General features: G+C 37.5%; 1 protein-coding gene across 1 annotated transcript in view; it reads left to right on the plus strand.

Annotated features, from left to right (window-relative positions):
• COL25A1 (collagen type XXV alpha 1 chain) overlaps nucleotides 1–13886 on the plus strand; it is a gene marked incomplete at its 3' end in the record, with an annotated part of 303353 nt that overhangs the window by 58745 nt on the left and 230722 nt on the right. The window lies entirely within an intron of this gene.

Raw genomic sequence — 13886 nt, forward strand, 5'->3', positions numbered from 1 at the left:
TTGGTCAGGATCAGGGCTGAGAGAATGCTGATGGAGCAGCCTCTGTTGAGTCCATTGGATAAGTGACAGGCTGAGGTTGAGGGAGATGAGCCACAGCTGCAGCAAGTTGGCCAAAAGGCTCCAGGTGAGGACTGGGAACAGCTGCTGCCTGTTAGCAGTGAGAAGGAGATAGAGTGCACATCTCCTCCTGATCCAAGGACACATAAAGCAGAGAGGGGACAGGCACAATGCCGCTAACTAGACTACACATGAGGAGGCAACCACACCTCTCATGAAGGGCTGCACCACATTGCCTACTTAACCCCACTCTGAGGACTTGAGTGTTGCTGGAAGAACATGCCCAGTTCTATGCCTTGTGTGATCGTTTCATGTATCCTGACCATTCAAATTGTGGACTGATTTCCTGGACTTTGTGCATTCCCATTGGACTTGGTTACCCAGTGACTTTTGCCATGCTGAGTTTGGAATCTCGACCTGCACAAAGGGGATGCTTTCTGAGGACTTGAGGTGTTTGAATAAACACCTGTAGAATTTTTGCTCTGTGTGTGTGTGTGTGTGGAGCAGGGCTGCATAATATGATAAATAAATGTCCCATGTCACTTTGGGACACAGCAATGGTTGAAATCTGGGTCAGTTGCCGAATGCCTGGTTTGCAGTCATATGACTCCAGGGATGTGATGGCTGGAACTTCAAGAACTGGTCATAACTATTACCAAGGTTTTGGTAATGGTTTTCAAGGCCCTATATGGCATGGGTCCGGAGTACCTCAGGGATCACCTGCTGCCGGCGTCAACTTCCCTCCGCCCTGTGCGTTCCCACAGAGAGGGCCTCCTCAGGGTGCCACCGGTCAGAGAATGTCGTCTGGTGGCCCCCAGGGGGAGGGCCTTCTCTGTGGGCGCCCCGGACTTATGGAATCAGTTGCCGGTTGAGCTCCGGACAGCGCCTGACCTTCGCTCCTTCTGACACGATCTGAAGACCTATTTATTTGAACAAGCCGGCCTGGCCTGATGGAGAATGTGTTGGGGTTTTTATTGCGGTTTTTTACACTATTATTTATTGTTTTAGCTCAGGCTTATATTTAATTCTCTTTTAACTTTTGTACTTTGTATTTTATATGTGCCCTGTTCACCACCCTGAGTCCTTCGGGAGAAGGGCGGTATACAAATATAATAAACTTAAACTTAAACTTAAACTTGTTCGGTGCTGTTGCAAGTTCAAACAGTCGCTGAATAAGTGGTTGTTATACAAGGACCACCCATATAGTTTTATCTGAGGAAACATGAAAATGTGTCATCAGTCTGTAGGAATCTTGTTTCTTTAGGAATATCAATTATTTCAATAAAGCAGCATTTATTTCATTTCATTACACGTACTATCTCTAGCTTATACTCTCTTTGGATTTCTTTGGCTAGATTGGGAAAATAGAGGGCAGAGTTTTTGATATGGGTCGTTCATTTTTGCTTGGCTAAAAAAGTGAATGCCAAATTTCTGATCTTGGAAAATTGCAGTTATAGAATTGGAAACAAAGGCCAAAGCGAATATTAATTGGCTTTATCTTATCAAAAAGACATGCTTTACATTTAAGGATTTAAAGATGGGATGCAAATAAATACATAACAGCAGTGACAACAATAATATTGTTAATATAATTATTGTCCAATCATCTATTTAATTTTCTGTTCAGGTTTTATCCCTAGAAACACACACACACACTCTCTTCCCTTCTGTCTCTCTCCTCCCCCTCTGTCTCTCTCTCCCCTCTCTCTCACAAACATTAGATCTTAATACATTATGTTCTATCAGATTGTATTATGTTCTATCAGATTGTATTTTTTAACAGCCACTTTTTTTGAGGAGAAAATGAAGATAAACATGCAACAGATAAATGAAGATATATATTGAGTAGAGGAAATGTAATTTGCCTGCTGTAATGCAGTACTATATATCCATTTTTTAAAGAATTGTTCAAGTTTGATATTGAGAATGAGATTTATTGCTTAAATGCCCAGCATTTTATTTTCTTGGGATTTTAAGTGTTAAAAGGAAAAGTTTATTGTAGCATCCTTCCGAGGTAGGTAAAATGAGGACCCAGATTGTTGGGGGCAATAAGCTGACTTTGTAATAATGCCGCTTGGGGTGTGTGTGAAAGCCCTAATAAGCAGGCATATACATAGAATGAAGGCTACTGCTAAGCTTCTAAGCCGCCCTGAGTCTTCGGAGAAGGGCGGGACATAAATGGAATTAAAATAAAAAATAAAAAAATCCCATGTTCTGTACAATCTCTTTGGGTTTCAGATACAAATTTATTATTTAGAGCAGATATATAACAGATCTATACTTCTGCTCTAATTCTATGTCTCAAACAAGATATTTATGCCAAAAATATAACACTGTAGAAACCATGATTCAGTAATATTTGTCTAACTTTTGTTGTGTTACCTACCCAATGCAAGTATATTTCACTATGCTATTTTTATAAGAATTATTTTGATTTATATTTATTTATGATTAAGTCTCCAGTTCAAAAAGAAAGAACCTGCCTGTAATTTTAACCATATCCCATATCTATAAGAATTTTTTTGAGGTGGTTTTGCTCATATTTATGCAGATTAATCACTGCATTCTGTAATCGCTAAGTCCCTGTTTCCATTTGTTTATTATGTAATTTAATCAGTAAAAATATACCAATCTCCTTTATAACTATAAATTTGTGTCTTATTTTGTCATTATGATACATATGAAGCTGTATCATATCTTACTGACTAAACTAGTGTATATAGGATTCATAAATTGGTTACAATTTGTGTAAGAGTCCTGGAAGTTTTACAATTAAAACGCATCTTGAGGCATTCTTAATCCCGTCTACCTTCTGTAACCGCCAGCGTCTTTACCAACATCTTTTCCTGAGGTTGAACATCAGAACAAAAGACAATGGAAAACATAGAGGTTAGACCCAACTAACTCCAGAGTAAAGAATACAGAGTATAACTAAAGAGTATAGCACACCTTAGTTAAGGATAATCTGTATTTGATTTGTTCATTTTTAATTGGATAGAAAATTGATTTTTCTCATACCACTAATACATTGGTGTCAATGTATATTTTAAATAACCAAGTGAACTCTTGGTTTTATGTGCTGTTATCTATAATGCATTAAATCTAAAGATGTATACAGGTAGTCCTTGACTTACGACTACAACTGAGCCCAGAATTATTGTTGTAAATTGTGGCAATCATTGAGTCATTACCCACATGATCACTTCACTTAATGACCACAATCTCTGTTTTCTCTCTCTCTGTCTCTCACCCACTTGGAATTGTGGCTACTCCCAAAATGACACCTGGTTCCAAGATAGCACCACACAACCTTTGTATAGGAAGACTGTGGGGTACATCGGTTGGTACTCCTTTTCTGAAGCTGACCTTCAGAAAAGATAAGTGAAGCAAGGCATGCAGAGTGATGAGAAGGCTCAAGGATGTGGGAAGTGGGTGGGGAGCAGGCCTGTGGGTACCAAGCTGAATGGGAGGTAGGTCTAAGGTAGGTCTAAGGAGTTAGGTCTAAGGAACCCAGCAGGATGGGATGGGGAGAAGATAGGTGGGCAGATTGTAAAGGTGGACAGATTGCCAAGCATCCAGATTTGTTCATGTAACTGTGGGGTGTTGTGGCAGCCATAACTTCAGAGTTGTCTTTTTGATCAGTGCCATTGTAATTTCAAATGGTCGCTGATGAAATGGTCATATATCAAGGATTAGCTACAGTGCATTCAGAAAGTATTCAGACCCCCTTCACTTTTGTCAATTCAGTTTTCACTTTGTCATTATGGGGTAATGAGTGTAAATTAATGAGAAAAAATGAATTTCAAAAACTATAGAATCAGGCTGCAGCATAACAAAATTTACAAAAGTGAAGGCGGTCTGAATACTTTCTGAATGCACTGTATATTTGTTGTAATAATTAAAATCTAACAGTCACAATCAGGAACTGAAATAATTGATATCTAAGACTTCTAATTCTGCCTGGGAGTATGCTTGCCAGTTGCAATATTCTTCTCCTTATTGACTACAGTGGAATCTAGTTTTTATTGCATTGTAGCTCTTTATTGCATTGTTCAGGACAGAATGCAAATCAGCTGAAAACACTGTCTTTTAAGTTGTTGGAATTCTTTTTAACATGTGGGTTCTCTGCTTGCATAATGTATATTGTTATACAAATTATGTCCAAAACTTTCTCTACATGGTAGAAATTGGGTAACCTCCAGACCCTACTGGTTGCAGTTTGAAAGTCCTAAGGAAGGTCTTTGTCTTCCTCTTTACTTTTTCCTAATTTCTGCTTCTACTCTACATGGTTCCTAATTTTTCCAGCTCTTAAAGAAGGGCTGAATTAAACAATCCATCCATCATTTGTATGTGATATATAAACAGACTTCTTCTCTTTTAACACATGTATATCTGTGAGCAGAACATTTAAATCCAAATGATTGTGTTTCTCTGAGTTTGGTGCCCCCCCTTTTTTCCTATTATATAGGAATTGTAAGGTAGTTAAGATGGAAGGAGACTATGCTGAATACGTGAGATACCTTGGGAAGAGGAAAAAGTTGGAGGTTTATAACATGTGAACTAAACATACCGTATGCCATATTCACTTCCCCTATAGACTTTAGCTAGATGAAAAACACATGGAATGACTTGTTGAGTCATAACACCATTCTTGTTATGGATTTGTTTGCTGAATCCAGATTTTTGAGTATTTCATGCTGATGTTAGTAGGATTGGAAATATCACAGCATGTGGGACCCGGTAAAACATGAACTTCATTTGTTTTCCTTGGCTTCTGTGTGTCATGATGTATTCAGGATTACATTTTCTGCAAAACTGTACATTTTAGTTAGGTCTCGGCTGAATCTTGAACTTTGTCCTATGCAGCTTAGAGTGCCAGATACCTTGTAAGTGGTCAATTTGATATCCAGCTTCCTCCCTGAGGATGCGTTTAATTCAACATGGAAGCATATGAGATCATAAACCTAATAGACCTTAAACTCAAATAATAATTGGGTTATAGACTATATCAGATTAAATAAATGACAAATTAATAATTTATTTTGATAGTTATTTTCTGAAATATTTTTTGTGTGAGATCAGACTTGATTGACAATAAGCAAGGGTCACTCTGTAGCCTTGCAATGGCCAGGAATTGCTCTGGGAAGGGCAGTGAAATGGGATAGATAGGGCACCGATATAAATAGATGTAGCTGTATTAAATTTAATTGTCCCTCCAGTTTTAAAAATATTCTGAGCTTTATGGAGAGAATTCATTGTAATCACTCAGAAAATGGTGAGGGAAAGAGTAAGCAGTCTACAGCTAATAGTCAGATGTATTATCATTATCAAGAAAATAAATAAAATAACCTCATAGAAAGAAGAAGAAAAAATAAAATGAAAAACAATAGAAACATTTTAGGAAACTTGGCTAAGAGAATTGTTTGCCTCTTGAAGATATGCCCACCTGGGGTTCAGCCAAGAATCCATGGCATGGTGAAGAAATGACTATGGTTATCTGAGACTTTTAGTAACTTTAAGAGTCACTGTTCTGTAGGTTGAGATAGTGTTGGGTTGGGCTCTAGGGATCAGTTGACATTGTTGTCATTGTGTCAGCTTCCCTGCACCATAGCATCCTCCTTGCAGAAGCGACTGGACTTTGTGGCTGGGATGTCAGTGGAGGTCCCCAGATTTATGATCCTGGGGGACTTAATCTTGCCTTCTGTGAGCACATAGTCTGGGGTAGTTCAGGAGACCATGGTCATCATGACAGACATGGCCTATTTAAGGTCAATGAGAACTCAACACATGACAGCGGTTGTAAACCTCATTTGACTTCCTGCAGGAAAAGTGGTAATGTTATCTGAATTGAGGAAAACATTATTCTCCCATCATGACTCAATCACTTTCTGATAGTCCTAGAACTCTCTGGTGCTGTCTTCCACTGGAATCCAGTAAGGCTGGTCCATCCCAGCCTTACTGGATTCCAGAGGAAGCTGGCACTTTGCAGTGCTGCTTCTAATCCTGGTTCCTTCAATGAGGATATGGGGAAAACCACTTGTGCAGCTGTGTGGGTTAACTTTAGGTTTAGGTGTCAGCATTTATGAAATAATGAAAATAAAAGAAGTACAGCAGTAAATGGATGTATAGTACAAAAAGCCCTGGTAGAGTAACTCAGTAATTCTGGGGCACAAGAAGAGCAGAATAGAGGCGTATCTGAAAGAATAGATCTGATTATTGGTGCTTGTATTTTAAGAGCAACTTATGTGAATCATAGCCAGCCAAAATGTAGCAATAAATGGAAAAGCCATGCAAATGTTATATATTCTGAGAACAAGAGAGTTACTTGAGTTGGAGAAGGGAAGAACCACTTCAGATCTGCTGGTATTGTTCCTTCTAAATTTCCTCCTAGGCCAGCTGTGGGGACTTCTCTTTCTATTACCTTATTTCAGGAAGTGAAATATTTTTTTGGTTAAAATCTATTTTGGGAGAGTTTTTAACTTAGTTAACTTAGTCCATGTTCTGTGTTTATCACAGATCCCCTAGAATAACTCTGCAGCCTCACTTCCAGGAGATCATAATGCAGATTAGGAACCACTGATCCAGTTTATAATTAAAAATATTGCATGAAGTGCTGGATTACAAAAACTGAGTTTCATGTAATTGGAATTAGGAATACAGAATGTAAATGTTTTAGGAGTATTTTTTTAATCTCAGTCAGAAAAAAAAGAATATGCATTTTCACCTGATGTTTAAGACACATCTATAAAAACAATCTTTATAGATGATGAAAAGATAGTTATCAGAAGAATTAAATGAACTAAATTATATCTCCCGCATATCCTCAGTTTTCATATTCAGATGTTGATAAAGTGAAAAGAGATTGCAGCATGTTTTTAAGGACAGGATAATGCAGCAGACTTCATATAAATGCAATGAAACCAGGTTGCAACTAATGCACATAATTTAACCGTACAGGGTTTGGAAACTAGGAGATTGACAGGAGCTTTCCAAATTGTTGTGTCCAGTGCTACAAAGTCTAGTCAAACAAAATTGTCTGGAAGGCCAGCTATGATGTGATGGAGGATGTGCTATTCTTGCCAGCTTGGAGAAATTACAAGATCAGATGCCCAAGACATCAATCTAGCAAGATGCAGTTGGTATCACCTTTGGCAATCATGATGTACTCAGAGCAATGTTGGAGTCTTTGGCACAAGCTTAGAAGGATTTGAGGATATGATTCTCTGCATTCCTAGGCCAGGATGGAAAAAGACATTCTGAGAATGTCAACTGTCAATCTTCTTTTTATAAATGATTTTAAAAAGTTACATTAGTCATGTTGCAGGTAATAAAAGCTGGAGATTATCAGGAACTGGGCTGGAACTTCCTTGATATGGATTCCCTGAATGGTTTGGGAGAGCTCCAGATCTGGCACTAGTTGCTACTAAAATAGTAACATATTGCATTGAACTGGGAACAAATGAAATATTTGTGCAGAACAAACAATTTTTTATTGTAGCATCCGCTATCAGAACAGCATATGACCAACAACATTGTGGAAGTATGAGTTTCCCTTATACAACCAGTAATTCTATATGTGGTAGTTATATAATCCCTAAGAATTGCTTGCTTCTGTCTTCTAAAGTATCTAATAAATATCTAAGCTTGCCACGTCAGAGTAATGGGAATATAAAAGGTCAGGCCAATAGCTTTCTATTTCAGCAAACTGCTGCTTATTACCCTGTGTGTCTATACTACTGCAAGAAGTTTTATAATTTCTTACTTATGTGCTGCTCATGTATTTGTTTACAAAATAAACAAAGAGGAAGAACATCTTTTGATAATTTGAACAGCTAAGCATATAGTGGTTGTATATAAATGTGAGAAATATATAAAAATATATCAAAATGAAAGCTTATGTAGCCAGTACTCTGCTCACTGGCTATTATTGAATAATATACCACTAAATCTGTTGCCATTTCTTACAACCTTAATTCTCATTTTGAAAAAATGAAATCTAAGATGAAAAGTAAGAATCCTGGTTCTTCCTATAACACTTCTGGTGTCAGTTTAAAGTCCAGAAAGATCCAATCAAGTCCAATCCACTTAATGGACAAAATCTTAACAAAGTAAAACTATATGTTTCTTACCTACTAGATATATCCTGAGAGATCTAGGGTGTGGCTACCCTGAACCTCTTTGCCCCTCACTCATCCAACTCAAGACTGCACAGTCTCTTAAGATAGGAAGACTCTCTATGGTCAAAACTCTTTCTCACTGCTCGTGCATCTCATCACCTCTGGGTATAAAATATGGAGAAAATATATACAATTGGTCCACATATTGAACTATGATATAATATTTCCTTGGTTTAGTGTGAATCGACCCATTGTAGTTAATAAACTATGACGTATTCAATGTGTTGACAGAATAAAATAGTTGTCAATAGAAAATAATTAAGCAAACCACAACAAAGTATGGTCTTTGAAGCCATTTGCAAAACCAAAGTGCAAAATCATTATTATAATGTTCCTCGATAGTGGAATGCACTAAATAAGAAGGCTGGTCTAATTTGACTGTAAACTATGGGACAATGTAAAATAAATCTGAGCAAAGTTTCCAGTATTAATTCAATGGCTGAAATAAAAAGGTAAAGTTTCTTAAAGTTAGCCTCAACTTTTTGTGACTTTATAGATGTATTCATGTAATTTTCTTGGCAGTTGTACAAAAAAGTGTTTACTTTTGCCTTTTTGTAAGATTTTTCTTTATTTCCCAGTAGTTAAAAAAGAAAAAGCAGCATTGTTTTAAAAATCCAAGAGTTGTTTTAACTTGGGCATGTCAGTTGTATGAGAACCCTGAGTGTGCAAGCATCATTGTCAGCTAACAAAATCTGGGAAAACTTATTTATTTATTTTATTTAGAAAACTTATATAACTGCCTACTTGCTCATAGCGACTCTCATGCGAAAACCTATCAACTACTCCAGTGTGAAATGCTGCAGATTTGTTTGTTTTTTTTCCTCTGTCTCTTTTTGACATTTATATGAAGCTTTTGGAAGGATCATCTGTCAGTTTGGGGCGAGGTATCATCAATACTGTGATTTTGTATTTGTCATAAATACTGCTAGATACGCAGCTAGAGGCTGTGGCTAAATGAGGTTTTGCTGAACGGCAGCAAGTGGACAAATTACGATCTGTTATGGAGAAAGACCATGAGGAATCTAAAATCAATTTCTAGCTCCTCACATAGGAAAATAAGTGACCAATGCAGTGGTTTGGATTATTCAGTGAGGTGTTCCTCTTCACTGAATTTGGCAATTCACTGTTTTTTGGTAGCAACATACTAAATGAAAATTTAACTACCCAACTACTGACATTTCTTCCACCCACATCAAAGATACGTTTTTCTATTCTGGCTTAATAAGAAGGGATGGAAATAAGAAGGGATGGAAATGCATTACTCTTCTTTACCCAGTTACAATAATTTTTTTTAAAAAACTACATTGAAAATGCACATACATTTCCTTGACAATCCCGAATTTCATTGGACCAGCCTTTCTAAAACTGAGTACTAGCTTGTGCATGAAGTCCCAGAATTCCACAATCCACCTAATCAATTTCTTAACTATCCATCTTCTCGGAGAAAGGAGATGTAATGTTCACTATCTACAATGATAGTAAACATCAATCCTTTCAAATATTTTCTTTTTTTTCTTGAACATAATATATATGCATGTTTCCTGTGAATATGTATGTATGTATGTATGTATGTATGTATGTATTCTCTTAATTTTGGAAAAGTCACATATTTCAGGAACAATTCAGCCTTATTGAATTAGTTTCCTATAGAAAAGAAGGCAAACATTGGCTCTCTTTTAATGCAGCCTTAACAGATTTCCTCTTTTTGCATTATTTATGAAATTAATTTTGACAGCAGGCAGGTTTTGTTTTAGAAAAATATTCTAATATTTGTTGGGGATGCATGAAAGCATAGTAGCTGTGTGTTTGGTAATTAAACAATGAATCACATTATCTGCCACATCAAGCTCTGAAGTTTTCAATTATTCAGAAAAATGTTTTTTGTTAGGAGCTGTGACATCCTTATTAGTATGGACCTGTTCTAAATCAATCATGCACAGACAATTCATAGATCACCAGGTTTGTCAGCTATAGTTAGCTCATAAGATAAAGTTATATTAAAGTAGAGAATGAGGAAGCAAATGGTACCTACAATATTTGCCTGGTTTAGATACAATAGTAAACTATTGTTTTCCCTTATAAAAGCAGATACAATGCCAAGCATCTCTATTCTTCTGTAGTAGAGAAAGATAATTTTAAAATAGGATTTTAAACTCACAAGTAAAACATTAAACACTTATAGGGCACTTAAGTTTTGTGCATACATGTGCATCTTTATTTATTTGCAGGACCTGTATGGCTGCCTTATATAATGACTCTAGGGCCTAGAGTCATTATATGAGGCAGCCATACAGGTCCTGCAAATAAATAAAGAGTCTAGGCGGCTCACAACAATCTCTAAAACAAAAGTACCCTTCCTCCCAGGTACCAGATCAATCATCCTCTCAGCTCAACCTCCATTTTAGCTCAATGCTTGGGGATATGTCAGGTTTTCGGAGCCTTCCAGAAGTAGAATGACTCATGGTACTAATATGATGAATGTACCATGACCAAATCTTGCTTCCTATTACTGAAAAATGTTCAGTAATAAAAGATGGCTAGAATCTAACTACTGTATAGGAACTGACAAAACGTAATGGAGTTTTAGTAAAAAAAAAGCACTACAATCACACTTTCCATTAAATTTAGAACCAATTTAGTAATATGGTTAAAAGTCTAGTTTTCCATGGAGACATAAGATACATGTGCAAATAAAATACAGGTAGCCCTTGACTTACAAGAATTCCTTTAGTGTCCGTTCAAAGTCACAACGACACTGAAAAAGTGACTTATGACCATTTTTCACACAGAACAACCTACACATCATCATCATCATCATAGTAATCTGATCAAAATTTAGACGCTTGGCAAATGACTCAAATTTATGACAGTTGCAATGTCCCAGGATCATGTAATTACCTTTTGTAGCCTTCTGACAAGCAAATCAGTGGGGAAGCCAAATTCATTTAATAAGCATGTTACTAACTTAATAACTTCAGTGATTCACTTAACAAGTGTGGAAGAAAGGTCATAAAATAGGGCAAAATTCAGTTAACAACAGAAATTTTGGACTCAGTTGTGGCCATAAGTCGAGGCCTACCTGTATTTGTATTCAAAAATTGTAAAGAAAAGGGCCCCAAGAAACTACAAGCCTGTCAGCTTGACATCTCTATTGGGCAAGGTCTTCAAACAACTTATCAAGTAATATCTAATGAGAGCCACTAGACAAAGCACCACTTCAAGGAAAGATGGTGGGCTGAAACTATGATAACTCCAGAATTATTCTTTGATTCATAGTTCTTAAACTTCAGGTAAGAAATCTCTTAAGGTCCATCCTGAATATGTGGAATATTACATATGTGGTATTTTAGTTTAAGACTATCTGAAACCCCAAGCTTCACTACAGTTTGTGGAAGTAAAATCCATAAATTAAATATGTGTTGAAAGAAGTATCACCTTTTAAAATATATCCTCATCTATCATTATTTTCAGCTTGTTAGATACTTCCCTGATGCTATTTGTAGCATTGGGAGACATAGATTGTGGAATGGATTATTTTACCTATTTGCAGAGACATTTGTCTGGGTACAGACTTTGTGTTAAGCCACAACGTAGCTGCAGTGCTTTCATTTCAGTTGTGTATTCATTTCAAACTAGTTTCAAACTGATGTTGTAGTTTTAGTTATTTTAAGGCTGGTTTTCTGTGTTTACAGTCAAGTTTAAATTTCAAAAGAATTTACCAAACAACCATCATCCATTTTAGGTAAGTCACTATTCTCTTGAGGAAAATCAGGACTTCTGTAAGGAGAAAAAACAAACTTAGATCTGTATTGATATTTGTATTTTTAAAAAAAGTTGTGTGTCTCTGACTGACCTAAAGGAATTTCAGGGCCAGTGTCATGTTACCAAGTACAGAACAGCTGTTTAAGGCATGACATGAAAATGTACCAGAAGTACATGAAACAATACATTTTGGCACTATTTAGAAAAATGAAAGACTTAGTTGTTTTATCTTAACCTATATTAAATCTGTGCTATTTTGAGGATTAATGCCCTTATCATAATAAAAGATTGCATGAATAAAACTGTTTACAATTGGTCATTTGCATTGGATTTATTAGGTGTAAGAATTGTTAAAATTTTGCACATATCTGCAACATGATATTGTTAGATTAGCTTCTGTTGGTGCAGATTAGGAATCAGCTTTGGGGACCAGTAGTGTCCTTAGAATCATTGAAACACACAAACATGAATTTGCAAGATCATAAAATCTGTTAAAATTATGTATTTTCAATAGCTGCACTCTTTTTATTTGTAGGACTTTTTTGAAAACAGGTTTGAAAACAGACTTAACATGCTTATTGTAATGTTGAAACAAATGATCTGCTATATTTTTTAGGCCTGGAACTCACTGGAAATTTTAGCTTAGCCATTGATCGCTAGCAGACAGTGGAAAGATCAACCCCTTAGGCTAAAAGAAGAGAAAAAGAAAGGGAGGAGAGGGAAAGTTTTGTGAATCATATTCGGAAACCAGAAGTTTCCGAGCAGCGAGAAAAAGCCAGGCCGGCAGACATTTGACAGTTGACAGCTGTCAAATGGCCGCCCGAAGCTACGACGCATGCGCACCGCCCGGCCGGCCGCCATTCCCATTGACAGCTGTCAAAAGAGCGGCCGGGGGCCATCGCGCACGCGCCAGATTTGACAGTTCCCGGAACTGTCAAATCCGCAGTCTACAACTCGGTCCTCCGAACTGAGCTAAGCGCTCAGCTGAGAGGAATTCCCCGACAGCCGCCGAGCTGTCAAAGTACCGAGCATTGATTGGCCGTCCTCCGGATGGCGGGGAAATACAGTTACCTGATTGGTTGAATCGTTTGACAGTTCTCTATATAAACCCGGAGTGTTTGACAGTCAGCTGCCGGGAGCTGAACCGAATAAACTTTTTGAACCTTGCCTACGGTCTCGCGCCTGTCTTTGTAAAGACAATTCATTTTGTATAGTATGGGGACTAGTCAGCTTATGCTTCTCCTGCTCAGATTGATGATGTTAAATTGAAATGGGCATGCTGGGAAATTTATAACACCTTTCAGCCATGCTTTCTAAGCAAGACTTCCAGTGTAAAACCTGGAGGGGAAAAAAACAAAACAAGACACAAAGTAGGACAGGAAAGCTCCTGCCAAAAGCCACATTATCCAGATATGATATTACAAACCTGATCTGGTTTTCTTGTTAGAACAGTGTCAATGTGTTCTGGAACTGGGGGAGATTTCTGTGGCTTCCCTGTCATGGTCAGATCACACCTGTTAATCTTGCGATTTTTCAGTGCTACTCCCACCTCAGGGAGGTAGGGCCCATTTGAACACTCTGTCCCCAGTGATTGATAGACCCTGAGAAGTTTCAAAGGGAATTGGGGTTATTCCAAGGGACTGCAGCATGATCTGAACTGATGCCCTGGTTGTTACTTAGACTAGGAAGGCACCCAAAGCTTGGATTGGATTACACCTAGGTGACTTCTCTTCTTCCATGAATCCTCTTACTCACTGTGGTTTATGGAAGAGCTGCAGGATATGGAGCAGATTCAGAGATGCTTGGAGTGCTGCTGGTAAGGGAGTGTAGGTGTCCAAACATGGAAGAGAGCCACTATCAATGTCTACTTGTGTCAGTAAGGATGGTGAA

This window comes from Vipera ursinii, assembly GCF_947247035.1.
Source record: "Vipera ursinii genome assembly, chromosome: 7".
In the NCBI taxonomy this organism is placed as follows: Eukaryota; Metazoa; Chordata; class Lepidosauria; order Squamata; family Viperidae; genus Vipera; species Vipera ursinii.